We start from the raw sequence: 14,700 nt of genomic DNA, 5'->3' as shown, positions 1-14,700 counted from the left end.
GTAATCAGGAAAATGGCTTGTATCCCAATTGCAACTTTGACCCACTGAAATTCATTCAGAACGCTGATGCAAAGACCATGTTCCTATCCTGTCACCCTGACCACACCATGCCACTCTTTGCATCCCTCCACGAGCAAACCTAGGTTGTCCACTTATTCACTTTTCAAACAAGCAAAGCAGACTTTCGCCCAGGTCACACTTCGGAGGAGCTCCCCATTAACATCCATATGTTTATCCTGCTTTAAACTCTCCTTTGATGTGATGCCTACAAAAAACTTGACAAAGGTTTGGCTGCTGGTGTGGAGACCAAGGCCCACCATGCTGATTAATATTGTCTCTCTGTTTCCTTACAAATCCCCATTCCCTCCGACCACCGTCTGTGTCCATCCCTTGTCTAATTTTATACTGAGATGGTAAGCTTTTGGGGCAGGGATAGTCTTTTTGCTCTGTGTTTATACAACAGGTAGTACAACAGGGTCCAGGCCCATGACTGTTGCTCCTAGGTGCTACTGCCATAAAATAAAATTACAGAAATTGAACTGACCTCCTATAACACTTGGATTACACAGAAAAGGGTTGATTTGTGTAGGGTTTTGGCTGGATAAGGGCGAAACATCAAATCAGTTGCAATGTGCAGCCCTAAAGACTTCTGGTTAGAGGGTTTTTGGAGAGGGCTGAGGGTATGCGTCCCCAAATTGTGAAGGGGTGGACAGGAGTCTCTGTAGGTGCCTGGCTCGCTGAGTTCCCGTTGCAATGGTGTCCCTAGCTTTTGTTTGCCAGAAGCTGGGAATGGGGGACAGAGAACGGATCACTTGATAATAACCGGTTCTGTTCATTCCCTCTGGGGCACCTGGCATTGGCCACTGTCTGAAGACAGGATACTGGGCTAGACAGACCTTTGGTCTCACCCAGTAATGCTGCTAGGATTTTATTTACTGTGTTGTGAACTCTGTGAGGGCACCCACACCCTTGGATAGGTGTTTTTATTATCTTCATCTAAATGAATAAAAGTAGGGAGTATATGAAAAATAAAATGGGGGGATAACTGGGAACACAAGACAGGTTGTCTATAACTAAGGTTTCTAGTTTGCAGTGTGTAATTGTGTAAGTCAATGGTTTGATTTTAGTAACATTAGCTTAGCTCTTAGTGTGCTTAGATAGTGCTCTTCTTAAAACTACTGAAAAAAATTGGGACCTGTCCAATAGCCAATGCCTCTGGAGCTCAATCCTCCAAAGCACTGAACACCCTCACTTCCCAGAGACTACAGTCAATCAAGGGCATTCAGCATCTAAGAGAGCTCAGCACCACAAGAGATTGGAACATGTGATGGGGTATACAGACCCCACACTGACCAAGAAGGGGTTAATGAGAGCCTGTGGCCCCAATCAGCCCCACCCCAATGCACCTGTGCAAGGTATCAAGCCTGGAGGGAGGAGCTAAAAAAGGAAATGCCCAGCTCACTCTGGTGGCTGAGTAGGACAGAGAACAGACCTCTTGAGCTAGCCTTATGAAGGAAGGCATGGCTGGGGCTAGAGCCTAATCAAAGACTGCTGAAAGGAAGTGCCTAATTGGAGCCTCCCAGATGTCAGACTCTCCCTAGGGCAGGTAGGCCTTATGCAGGACCTTTTGTTCCTCATAACTAGTTGAGCTCCCCTTTGTTCTGAGACCTGCAGAAATGTCTGCCTGTGAAGAGCCTGGCAGGCAGGTTTGCTGTGCAAGCCCTGGTAGGAAGCAGAGTAGTGCAGCAGAGGGCCTGAATGAACAGACCTTACAGGGTCCCTGGTGGGAACCCAGAGTAGAATACAGGTTTGGGTTCCCCTAGTGGCCCACCTAAGGTAGTGGTGTGAAGACATTACAGTAGGGGTCGGCAACCTTTCAGAAGTGGTGTGCTGAGACTTCATTTATTCACTCTGATTTAAGGCTTCGTGTGCCAGTATCACATTAATGTTTTTAGAAAGTCTTTCTCTATAAGCCTAGAATATATAGCTATTGTTGTATGTAAAGTAAATAAGGTTTTAAAAATGTTTAAGAAGCTTCATTTAAAATTAAATTAAAATGCAGAGTTTCCCCCAGGCTGGTGGCTGGGACCCAGGCAGAGAGAGTGCCACTGAAAATCGGCACGCAAGCCATAGGTTGCCTACCCCTGCACTAGAGCCGCTGGCTGGAAGGCCCATAAAGGCCAAAGTTGGGCTGAGGATCTGGTGCAATGATGCCAAGCTATTGTCTTTGCTAAAAGGGGTAGGACTAAAAGTGACCTGGCTGGAGGTCCAGGTGACTGGAAGCCACAGAGTACTGCAGGGCCAAAGTGGCTGTCTAAAGTGGGTACCAAAGGAGGAGGACAGCTGCCACACCCAACCATGAGGGAATGCACCTGGGGAGAGTATGCTTTGCTGCAGACCACTAGTGAGCACAGGAGCTTTTTAGGGCCCAGTAGCCCTTTTGCAGGTATTGCATGCATGCATGCATATGTACACAGACACAGATTAGAGACCAACATTTTGCAAATCCAGCAAAAAAAAAAACACTTAATTTATGAGGGGGGAAAAATCCCACCTATATTCTGTGAATTAACAAGTGATATCATAATTATGCATTAAAAATTATATTTAGAGCTAGTCCCTTTCAAACTGTGTGGATGGTGCCACTCAACCTTAAAAACGCTGATAACACTTCACAGCTGGAGCAATGAAGATGACCAATTACCTCCCCAGGAGAGGGGGGGGAAAATCTGTCAACAGCCTTAAAAATTATTTTAAAACCTCTGAATTATGGGGCTGCAGTTCCATCATAATGGTTCATGAAAACCTTACACGATTCTGGATCAAGTTACAGACTTGCATTTCAATTGCTTCTTTGTACTATATAAACAAATGCAAAAATACTATGTTCAGGAAACTTTAACGTTATCCAATTAGAATAAAAAGCCTGCAATGAGAGTTGAGGTTCCTATAGCATTAGCAATTCACTTACATTGCACATGCTGTATATTTGATATAAAAATTATTAGCATTATATAGTATGCATACCAGCAAACAGTATTAAACAATATGCTTGACAAGGAAAACAGTAGAAGAAAATGCTACGTAGTCAGTTTCCCATTCAAGCGTTAGCACAATGTTGGGATTGCAAACACAGAGGATTGTTTTGTTCAAAGCACTTTCTACTGGAGAGGATTTTAAAAGTTTCCTGGAAGTATTTCTATTGGTCTTAAAGTGTTACAGAGCAGAATATGTATGTGGCTGTTTATAACGTGACCCTGGGTGTCCCTCTAACAGTCTGAAATCAGCTGTGAGTAGACTGAGCCCTTGTATCTAATGGAGCAAGTCAATCAGGGACTGATCTGAGTATTCCTCAAGCAGAAAGAAAAGGGCTAAGAGAGATGGGGGATGTACTTACTTCCCAGTCAGAGCCACCTCCTTTAAGTGACTTCTGCCCTCTAGTCTCAGTGAATTTTCTAATGCTCATTACTTAAATCAAAACTATCCTCCCTCAGACACTGCTCTATATTAAGGACTATATTTATATGCCAAGTTCCACCAGTTAAACTTCAGCCATCTCAGATGTAGCCCTGTCCAAAAATATATGATTAGAACTTCTTAAAATCCCCCACACACACGCACACTCTCCACTCAAAGGTAGCTGGAAGGCTTTTCCCCAAATTTTCCCCAAAACATTCATCTTTGCAGAGAGCTCAAACATGAAAAAAATTTTATACCCACAGATGAAACTTTTGGGAAGTTGAGTGCAACTACATGGATGAAGCAATAATGGAAACATTTGCAACCTTAACACTATTGAGTGCTTTCAAGCAAATGCTAAAATACATAAGAAGCCTGTATATAGCTTGTGGGATATTGTTTAACAACAATGAGGCAAGTAAGAGACATTGGGAAAGCATAATACATACATCAAAAGGTACTTTGAGGAATGTAAACAGTTTCTAAAATTACACTTAAGAATTTTGGTGGAATATAGGGAGGAGGGCAGCAAGTCAAGTGACCAGGAATACGTTTAAGGAGGGAGATCAACAGATAATATGCAGCTCAAAGCTGAGAGGAGAGCAAAGAAGCCAAGGTTTTCTGTGTGTGTTTATGTGTGTGTGTGTGTGTATGTATGTATGTATATAAAATATAGGCTAGATGAAAACAAACCAAAACTATAATTACACCTTGAGGAACTGGTGACAAACAAGCCACTGTAGCTTTACTCTCATTTTGTAATCACTAGCCCCTCTCAAGTCACTGCCTTATGTATACTCGAGCTACATCACATGATGATCAAATAATAATGATGATCAAACAAAGGTGAGAGATGTCTTTTGTTTTTTTGGTTAAATGAAAAAACAGGTTATTTTGGGAAAAATGCTAACATACCCACCCAGACCACCCCTCAGCCTGGCAAAAGAAGAATATACTGCAGGCCTTACACCTGGCCAAAGGAAAGCTCTGTCAGACCAGCAGGGGAAGCTGAACGGCCCTCAGGGACGGCCCAGGCATCAGCCCTTACACTACTGCTAGCCCAAGCAGCCCATGATGGCACACTGTGGGAGCAAGAGAAGGAAGATAATGTTACAGACATACTAAGGTCCTGCTCCTGCATCCTTATTCTCATGAATAGTCCCTTGGTGATATTTCACATGCAGAAGGGTTGCAAAATCAGATCCTAAAGATGGGGGTGGTGGGGAAAGGGGTTAAGGGAAAAATACACAGAGGTGGAAAACAAAGGCTAAGTGAAATGCTTGAGGAAATTGAGTTTCCAAAAAAAAACAAAACCACCCACCATAAAAACCATAAGTTTGTGTGTATGATTTTGAACAGCTGAAAAATTAGAATGACAGTAAGAAACATGGGAAACATTATTCCAGCTCCTGCCCACTGCTTGCATAAGTTCCACAGACTGTGCATAGCTGTTTATTTCCATATCCACCAGGCTGCATCTAAACTTTAAAGCAAGAATCTATGGTCCCAGTTGTATTGGAATGGGAAATAATAACCTGATGCCCAGAGAAAGGGGACAACGTCCCTAGCTCTCATTGAATATAGCAGGAGTTACAGGGTGTTCATGACCTCTCAGGATCTGGCCTCCAGTTTGCAAATGATGTAACCTGTGCGGCTGAGGCTAAGAACTGGAGAGGTACGTGCTGATTTATTTTTGCAACAGAGTAAACAGTACTGAAACAAAAATGCAATAGCAACACCCACTTTGCTCCTACCCACAGAGGTGGATCAGGATTCCAAGGCAGCATGGGTGTCAATATAGCCGTATAATGATAAAGTGGCACAACGTGCATTTAGAACAGACTGAAAGTTTCTGTCTTCCCCTCCTGAGCTACACATCAAATGTTGCACAATATATCCACGTCACAGATCCAACCTAGTTAATATAGTTATTAAATTGCAGTTCTCTTCTATGGTAAATACAGTGTTCTCTTTAATTCCTTTGCTTCTGTCAGTGGTGGCTCTGAATTTTTCCTCCTCCATGTCTTTTTAAAAACAAATTAATTGAGACTAAGATGTTCCAGCTAGTGAGGTAAACTTTTGGCTCTTTTATATCCATGGAGAATAGCCCATCAAAGTTTCTTAGGACACTATGATCTTTGGTTTGGGATTGTGTGGAAATAGGAGGTGGTCAGGGAGAAAGTTTACTTGGTGTTGTAACAACCCTGAACTACGGCAATAATCCTGCAGTGGCAGAAATGAGAGAGAAAGAGGAGCTAAAACACAGGCATCTTTTTTCCAGCTGGGATTAGAAATGGAAAACCTCACTGTAAAGAGCTTGTTGAAAAACTTCAAGCAAACTACACAACAGCCCCTCCCATGCTCAGAACTGCAGTGTGTGTTTTAAAAGGCCAGCGTAAATCTGTACAGTCACTTCTCAGAAATGTTAACCAGCCAAAGAAAAGTGATGCAAGACCCCAACCCTCCACACTTTCCATCCAGGCTCCACACCTGATTTACTCAAATGCATTGGATGCCCAGTATCCTCTACAGCCAGCTGCCTGGCGGGAGGAGGCTTGAAGCCCCCAGCAACTCACTAGACACACACTACAAATGTGACTAACTCAGAGGACCCAATTACTAGTTGGCTCCAGTTGGTAGCACAGACAGGACTTTAACCTAATAATCCAGGGGATTAGATTGGCTAGGAAACAACATTCCAAGAAAGAAATGGTCCTGTGGTTAGGGCTCAGCAGGGAAGATCTGGGTTCTTCTAATCCTATCTCTGCCACAGATTTCTTGTGTGACAATGGGCAAGTTACTTTGGGCCAGATTTCTGAAAGTATATAGATATCTAAAGATGGATTTGTAGGGGAGTTGTAGGCTTCTGCAAATCTCACTAGAAGACTGCTTGTATCTTTAGACACCAAAATACCTTTGAAAATCTGCCTCAGCACCTCTGTTTTCCTACCTGAAAAAGGGGGATAACATCTCTCTCACAAAGAGGTATTCCGAGGCTAATTGCATGGGATCACAGCAGCATCAAAGAGTCTACACCTCAATAACTCCATCCATGCTACAAACTGTATGCCATGACCAGATCAGGGATAGCTATGCTTTGCTCCCCAACCCTGGTTCTATTTGTAGGTCCTGAAGCAATCTAGAAGTAGACACAAATGGACACTGGGGAAAAAACACAACCTCAAAACAACTCAGTTGCTCAGAGTGCTGGGAAGGGCTAAGGTAGAAGTACCATGGATGTATTTTGTTAATAGACTGGCATTTTCATATAGTCAATCATCTGATTAAAGCCAGCACCAGTTTACAAAACTGATGTTCTGGACTGATGCTAGGCTGAGACAGGCAGGGGTGAAGGAAGAACACTGCATGGATACACCAAAGCCCACTACACCCCTATGCCAGCCCTGTTCCCAACCTTACCAGTATCATGCTGCTCTTCCCCAACACACCCACATGCCAGCCCCTACCCCCTTCTTGGGCCTCAGCCATGCAAATCGCCTGCCAATGTCAAGCAAATACACACTTGTTTGTAAACATCCAAAGCCTCTTTTATTCCTCTCCACCCCCGCACTTTCACCATCCCCTTCCGGGAGCTAGACCACAGCAGGGGGGAGCAGCACGGAGGTGCCTGGGCAGCCCCCAGGAGATCATCTGGGCACCCTTCCCTTCCCCCAAGTGCCTGGGGCTCTCCACGGAGGATGGGAACTCCTACTGAAAGGAGAGTGAAAGAAAAGGGAGGGAGCGAGCAAAGGCAGGAAAGCGAAGACGGTTGGTGGCAAAGAGGGGAGTAGCCAGGGGATGGTCAGCTGGGGAAAAGATTGGGCGGGGGGGGTGAGCAAAAAGCAGCGCAGAAGGGACGGGGCAGTCCCCAGGCCAGGTGATGGGGGGGGGGGCAGGTGAGAGATGAGATGGGGGCAGGAGCTGGGGGTAGGGGTGTGACGAAGGCAATAGCCAGGGGATGGGGGCAGGAGGAGCCGTGAGGAGGGTAGGGGAATGGGGGGGAGGGCAGGGGATGGGGTGAATCGGAGGGCAGGAGCCGGGAAGGAGGGTGGGTCGGGTGGCGGTGGGGCAGGAGCCGGGCGGTGGATCAGGGGGCAAGGTGGGAGGGTGGATCGGGGGCGCAGGAGCCGGGAAGGAGGGCAGAGGGGTGGGGTGGATCGGGGGACAGGAGCCGGGAAGGAGGGCAGAGGGGTGGGGTGGATCGGGGGGCAGGAGCCGGGAAGGAGGGCAGAGGGGTGGGGTGGATCGGGGGGCAGGAGCCGGGAAGGAGGGTGGGTCGGGTGGCGGTGGGGCAGGAGCCGGGCGGTGGATCGGGGGGCAGGAGCCGGGAAGGAGGGCAGAGGGGTGGGGTGGATCGGGGGGCAGGAGCCGGGAAGGAGGGCAGAGGGGTGGGGTGGATCGGGGGGCAGGAGCCGGGAAGGAGGGTGGGTCGGGTGGCGGTGGGGCAGGAGCCGGGCGGTGGATCGGGGGGCAGGAGCCGGGAAGGAGGGCAGAGGGGTGGGGTGGATCGGGGGGCAGGAGCCGGGAAGGAGGGTGGGTCGGGTGGCGGTGGGGCAGGAGCCGGGCGGTGGATCGGGGGGCAGGAGCCGGGAAGGAGGGCAGAGGGGTGGGGTGGATCGGGGGGCAGGAGCCGGGAAGGAGGGTGGGTCGGGTGGCGGTGGGGCAGGAGCCGGGCGGTGGATCGGGGGGCAGGAGCCGGGAAGGAGGGCAGAGGGGTGGGGTGGATCGGGGGGCAGGAGCCGGGAAGGGGGGCAGGATGGATGGGGGGGCAGGAGCAGGGGACCCCCGGTGGCCCCGCCCCAGTGCAGACGGGCCGAGCCGCTCGGGACTCACCTCCAGCGGCTCCCCTGCCCGCTGGCTCGGTGCGAGTGGCAGCAGCGGGCAGCGCTCCCGGCGGCGGAGGCCCGGGCTGTGCCCGCGGGGCGGGCGGGGGCGGGCGGGACACCCAGCGGAGCTGCCGGGCGGACGCTCCAGCACCAGTCTAAGCGGGGGAGGAGGATAGGGGGCGGGCCCAGCAACATCAATATGCACGGAGGACGGGGTTTACTCGGGCGGGCGGAGAAGCGCGGGGCGGGCGGGCGCAACACACACGAGGATCAGCGAGAAATGGGTAACATTCGGCGGTGAAGGGTGACGTAATCGAATCGGAGTCGGTCCTGCCTCGAGCGCATGCGCAGCTCCTGTGGCGTCGGGGCAGGGTCCCTACATCTCTGTTTTTTTTACGTGCCCCCCCCTCTTCCCCCGCTCCCTACCCTTCTCCTTCCCCCTTTTCTTCTCCCCTCCACTGCCCCCCTCCCGCTCCCCCACTCCTCCCAGGCCTGGCCAGCGCAGCGCCCCACAGGGCGTGGGGTGAGCCCTGCTCCCTGCAGCGCCCCACGGGCACTGCCCCACAGGCACTGCCCCTGCACCCGCTGCTGTGAGGGCCGGCGGCGGCGAGCAGCGCCCAGGGGGAGCCGAGGGCCACTTCTTGCTCCGCCTCCTCGTGCCTTGCTGGGGCTGGCGTGGGGCCCTTGGCTTCACTGGGACGTCTTGTGTGAGGTGAAGGATTTGGCCCTAGCGCCGGCACAGCTCCAAAAAGTACAGCAGGGCCCAACCCCCACATAAAGGCCCTGAGGGCGCAGAGAGAACGGGGCCCCGGGGGCGTCCCCAGGGTGGGGGCGGCATAAGAACCTGACTGAAGAACAGGGTCCTCCTCATGCTGCCGAGAGTTGCAGCTGGGCACAGGGCAGCGGGACGCTGCACAGGTGTCATGGTACCCGTGGGCATAACCCTGTGCAGGGTGGGGCACTGGGCTGTACCTGCCCATTCTGTGGTCTGCTTTGTAAGATTAAAATCGTCTCATGGACCCTCCTTCTCCCCCATCCACCCAACTGTTTGGTTCTCAAATTATGTTCTGCAAATCACCAGAATGAACTCTACAGCCTGCTGGTTACCTGTGGACTTGAACTTAAGACCCACTCAGCTAATGGCCTGATCCTGCAAACACCCACATGAGAGGTCCCGCTATCGGACTATAAGAGTGAGTAAAATTTCTTACATGCATAATTGTGTGCATGATCGGGGCCTCTTGGGATCCCTTCCATCCTGAAATGCGACTAACTCACTGGAACAATATAACATGCTTTTAACTACTGAATATCTTTTATTTGGCACCCTACCATAAGCCCTACCCCACTTCAGACCAAAATAACATACCCTGCTTCATGTATGTGAGTGTGTCTCAAACAAAAATGATACCAATGGACTTTCTGCACCTATGCTGTTCCATTTCAGGGTGGCTTTCCAACAGGATCTGTTTAGCATTCACCTGATTATACAAGTGGAGAGTTTATTTCTATAGCACCCTAACATGTGCAGCGGGTTAACAGAAATATAAAAGTGCAAGTCCCTGTCCTGAAAAGCAGAGCATCTTAAGCCCTGATCCGGCTTCCCTTGAAATCAATAGCATTGACCTCGGTGAAGCAGGGTCAGGCCCCAACCAAGACAATTTACAGACACAGGGGAATGGGGAAAGGGTTACAATACTTGCTTAAAATTATATTTGATTCCACATCTAATTCCCACTTTTTATTGGTTCCTAGCTCCACATCAAACTGTTTTTTAATCCTAGCTTCTTGTTCTGGAGTGGGGGAAAATGTTAACCCTTGCTTCTTTCCTATTTTATTGTATTTTATTTTTAAATATACATTTGTTAACAGCTCAGTCACTGGGAGGTTCAAACACAGATCACTTTCAGGAGAGAATCCTGAATCTGTAAAAACTCCAAGATGAGGACTATATTAGCTCTTCATGGTCTGTACAATGCTGTGTGCACCCTACTGCTTTTGAAATAATTGTAGAACCTGAGCCTGCATTCAGATCTGTGTGGGTGACCCATTGATCTCATGCTAAGCCCAATGGGAGTTGACAGGTCTCTACAAAAACAGGGGTCTTCCTGTGCCGACCCCACTGCAGGATTCAAGCTTTAGGATGAATCCCAGCCCCATTGAAGGCAATGGCAAAATTCTCATTGATTTTAGTGGGACTAGGGTGTCATCCTAGCACAGTGGGTCCTGGCCCAGACCTGGGGCCTAGTTGCCACAACGGTACCTCTGGGTAACTTTACTTATGAGAGTAGCCTCATTGGCTTGAATGGGACTGACTACCCATATGAGTAAAGTTATGCACGAGTGTAACTTTGCAGGATCAGGCCTCTAGCAAGCTGCTCTGTGTGCAACAAGGAAGCTCAGTGCAGTCCAAGGGGCTCTGTTGTATTAATTTAGATGGAATAAATGGGCCCAAGGAGTTAAAGGCTCTGGACCCTGGAACTGTTCAACATTAGAGGCTCAGGGTTTGCTATACAGTAGACCTCAGCCTGCTTTACCACCATGGCAAACACACCATTCAAAATCCTTTTAGCCCTTTATTAAAGATACAAGGGGGGGGAAGGCAAACCAGTGAAAGCACCTGAAATGTAACATATTTTAAGAGGCTTTTATTTTAACATTTCTTTAGCTGCAGGGCGGTTTTAGAAGGAAAACTCCCTTTGCTTACCATCATTAATATCATCTAAGAGAGTCTTAATTGTTCTTTTTGGGGAGATAAGAAGTTAGTTGAGATGGGCTGGAGACGTCTAGGGTGCTGTTGTTTCTAAAGTCCAGGCCCATTTCCTAGAAGACAAAATGAGACAAACACACAAGAGGAAAGAACAGAACAGCAAAATAGAAAATGCAGCTTCTGTCTTAGGGATTGAGTCTCACTGTCAGCCTCACTGCTGGAAAACAGAGGCACATTAGCCTGCTTCTCACTCCTAGAAGGGAACGCCTGGATAAAGGGCTTGGGTGCAGGGGACTGCTCCCATGGGGCAATTTGTGGGTTGTGTCCTAAGACTGTAAGGTCTTTGGAGCTGGGAGCTGTCATTAGAAGTGCTTGTAAAGCACCTACCATACATTTAGTATAAATAACAATAATAATTAATACTGAGCATACTTTAAAATGTAAATAAAAAATTATAAAACTGTGGCACACACTTTTTTATAAAGCTTTGTTTGTTTTAAATTATAATAAAACATCCCTGGAACTAGATGCCAGTTTAGTACTAAGGATAAGGGATTCTATAGCTGAATACAGAGCAAATGAGACACCTGTTTTTCTTTTCACAAACCTAATGGGTCAGATTCTGTTCTCAGTTACGCTGGTGTACATATGGCATAACTGTATAAATCTGTGGAGTTCCTACGATGTACACCGCTGTAGCCAAGAGTAGAATTTGATTTGGGTGTCCTTAGGCAAATGAGAAAAATATTATGAACACACTGTCCTTTCAGCCACTTCGGTCTGTTTGGAACATCCGATCAGCGTTGTTGCCAACTTTCCTGATTTTATGGTGCATCTTGGTGTTGTGGGTTGTTTTTTTATTTTAGTTTGGTTTGGGGGTGTTTTTATTTGTTTTTAACCCCTGGCTCCCAGAGTCAAGTGAATAAAGATTTTATTTAAAAGAAAGTACATTTCTAGTTCTTGTGTTTGTGAAGAATAGCATGAACCGTACCATTGACAAGCCAGAAGGCAACCCCCCCCCCCATTTTATTGTTTTTTAAAACAATAAAGATTTGGGGGGACCTGGCTCATGATTTTTCAACAATTGGAGTTGGCAATACTGGATCCTATTTTATTTGCATATCTCTTAAATACGTATTTCCTTGGCAGATCCTTCTCCTCCTCTCACTATTCCAGTCTGACTTGACCTTTCCCAGGAATAGAAAATAAATAATAGTAATAAACTCCCCCACTGTGCTAACTCAAGTGGTTTTGCTGATCCAAAGTATGTGACTGAAGGTCATGGCATGACAAGCCTTTAGAAATTACAACCACCTTTGAACAAACTACCTGTGCTCTGGTTGGTTTCACTTTCACTGCATGGGAATTTTAACAACTCTGAGCACATTCATTCTTTCCCCCCTCCTATTATGTGCTGAGTCACCTCTTTCAAAAGCCTCTGGAACTCTTTGTTGATCCACTGAAGGAAATCAGAGCCCCTGCGAAGCCAGCTGAGGAGAGACAGGAAACACAGTGCTTTGCCAGGCTTCCCCTGCTGCCTCTCTCTGTGGTTTTAAATGCCTGCTTATCTCTTCTAGGAGGGAGCCCCTTGATAAAGTGCTTGGGAAATCCCTTTCACATCCAAACCTTCCTACCCTGGCTGGGAATTCCCTGTGACTGGCCACAGAGAGGGGGAGGGTGTCACTTACATGGAGCCCATTGCTGCTGTGTTTTCTTTCCCCTCACTTCAGACAGCAGCAATGCGGAAGCAGCAGCCACAGCGGTGAGGCTAATCCAGCCCTCTGGCTCACTCACCCAGCAGCCTTTCCTGAACTGGCCTGGTAGATAGAGGTCAGCTCTGACCTCTATTACGCATCAGATTATCAATTTAGCTAGAGGTGGGCCAAAGAAGGGAAAGCCCCCAGCCCTTCTGAACTATCTGTCCCTGGCTCTGTTTTCCACCCTGTGTTTTCCTGCTATGGAGTAGATTTTCTACGGTTTGTGTTTTTGTTTGCTGAAGTAACATCTTTACGGGCTTCAGAGTAACAGCCGTGTTAGTCTGTATTCGCAAAAAGAAAAGAAGTACTTGTGGCACCTTAGAGACTAACCAATTTATTTGAGCATAAGCTTTCGTGAGCTACAGCTCACTTCATCGGATGCATACTGTGAAAAATACAGAAGATGTTTTTATACACACAGACCATGAAAAAAATGGGTGTTTATCACTACAAAAGGTTTTCTCTCCCCCCCACCCCACTCTCCTGTTGGTAATAGCTTATATAAATTGGTTAGTCTCTAAGGTGCCACAAGTACTCCTTTTCTCTTTACTGGCTATGAGACCTTTGTGTGGACGCCATTTCTAGGACTTTCACAAATCAATCACTGTGTCCAGACCAACTCATACATTAAAACTTGCTAGTTAAAGGTACGATCCTGCCCCACTGTTGTCTATGGGAGGTTTGGACATTTTGTATGGATAAAGAAAATATCCACAGTTCCAGGATTGAAAGCAACAACAACACAAAAGTTTGGAAGGGATCTAAGCCCCTAAGGCAACCTCTAGCAGAAGGGGCTTCTCCTATGGACAGGCTACTACATATTTGCCACTTCACCGTTTCTTGCACCTTTCTCTAAGGCATCTGGTACTGACCACTGACAGAAAAGACACTCTGCTAAACTGACAACTGGACTGCTCATTCCTGGCCACTCTTACATTGCTGCTTTCCCCCCAGCAAAGAACCACAACAGAGTTAAATTAAAAGGACTCCCGTAGGTGGGGACTCCCGGAGAGCAGGCAGCCTGTGTACTCTTTGTGTAGTGAGCAGAGTGGCACTGAAATATACCAGAATCCAGCAGGCAGAACACTTCAGGGATCAGAATTCTTTGTAGTCATTTCAGTAGCTTGCCCATTTACAAAAATAAATCAGCAGAGCCAGGATAGTGCATGCCCACAAGCCACACCATGCCACCACTAGGATGTGTGACTGTAGGTTTACCTGCCTTGCCAGTGTCACTTCAAAGGCAGTCAGGAGATTGCAATGGATTGCCAGGATAGTTGGTGAATCAGTGCAAGCCTGTTATGCAACTTTGGCCTAATTCTTCACCGTCAGCATTGAGACCTGGCACCGTGGAGGGCAAATGTTACTACCGCTGGTGTCAGCGAGCAAAGAATTTCATTTGGATTGTTTTACACCCCCTTTGGACAAGGGTAAATGATGACACAAGGTGCTAAGCAGTGGACAGTCAGGCCCCTTCACTTCTCGGGGTTCCTTTCTCTCAGTTTCAGCTTTGTCTCCTCTCCTAACCCTCCCTCCACGCCCATCTGAAACAGCCTTCCATTCCCAACCCAGCCCCTAACGCGCACATGCTTTTTCAGAGCCCTCTTTAAAACTCACTCCTTTCACAAGCCTTTCTAGGAACCGACTCAAGCCTTCATTTTCATCTGAGCTTGAATGTAAGCTCCTCCTGGCAGGGGCCACGTTGCCAAAATGACAGGTGCATTCACAGTGCTCTGTATTGTTCATTAGACTGAATCCTTCTGTGTGTTTTGCACCAAGAAAGATTCAGCCGAACCCCCTAGATCAGATTTTCTTTCTTGCCTCTCTGTTCCAAGCCAGCTCAGCACATCCCGCGCAGGCCATTTGGCTCTAGACAAAACATGTTGCTCTGGGTTTGTTTTTAATGAGTTTGGAGGAGCAGTGGGGGAGGGATATTTTCCAGTGTTAC

At 47.8% G+C, this 14,700-nt stretch overlaps 2 protein-coding genes across 10 annotated transcripts in view; one reads left to right on the top strand and one right to left on the bottom strand.

Annotated features, from left to right (window-relative positions):
- The window catches only part of ZHX3 (zinc fingers and homeoboxes 3), a 62,723-nt gene extending 54,291 nt beyond the window's left edge, over positions 1–8,432 (bottom strand). The window contains exon 1 of the mRNA XM_084646064.1: positions 8,293–8,432. The gene's annotated coding sequence lies outside the window, so the exon portion shown is untranslated. The remainder of the gene's footprint in view (positions 1–8,292) is intronic.
- LPIN3 (lipin 3) overlaps positions 1–14,700 on the top strand; it is a 74,119-nt gene that overhangs the window by 16,756 nt on the left and 42,663 nt on the right. For 4 of the 9 annotated variants that reach the window (XM_084646065.1, XM_084646072.1, XM_084646074.1 and 1 more), the window contains exon 1: positions 8,847–9,478. The gene's annotated coding sequence lies outside the window, so the exon portion shown is untranslated. Of the gene's footprint in view, positions 1–7,190; positions 7,228–7,315; positions 7,337–8,845; positions 9,479–14,700 lie in introns of those variants that run through there. The other 5 variants (XM_084646069.1, XM_084646070.1, XM_084646068.1 and 2 more) reach the window with 5 other exon arrangements.

Source organism: Lepidochelys olivacea, assembly GCF_965140295.1.
Source record: "Lepidochelys olivacea isolate rLepOli2 genome assembly, chromosome: 13".
NCBI classification, from domain to species: domain Eukaryota; kingdom Metazoa; phylum Chordata; order Testudines; family Cheloniidae; genus Lepidochelys; species Lepidochelys olivacea.
Note: the sequence above shows the minus strand (reverse complement) of the source record. Positions and strands in the feature narration are given on the sequence as shown.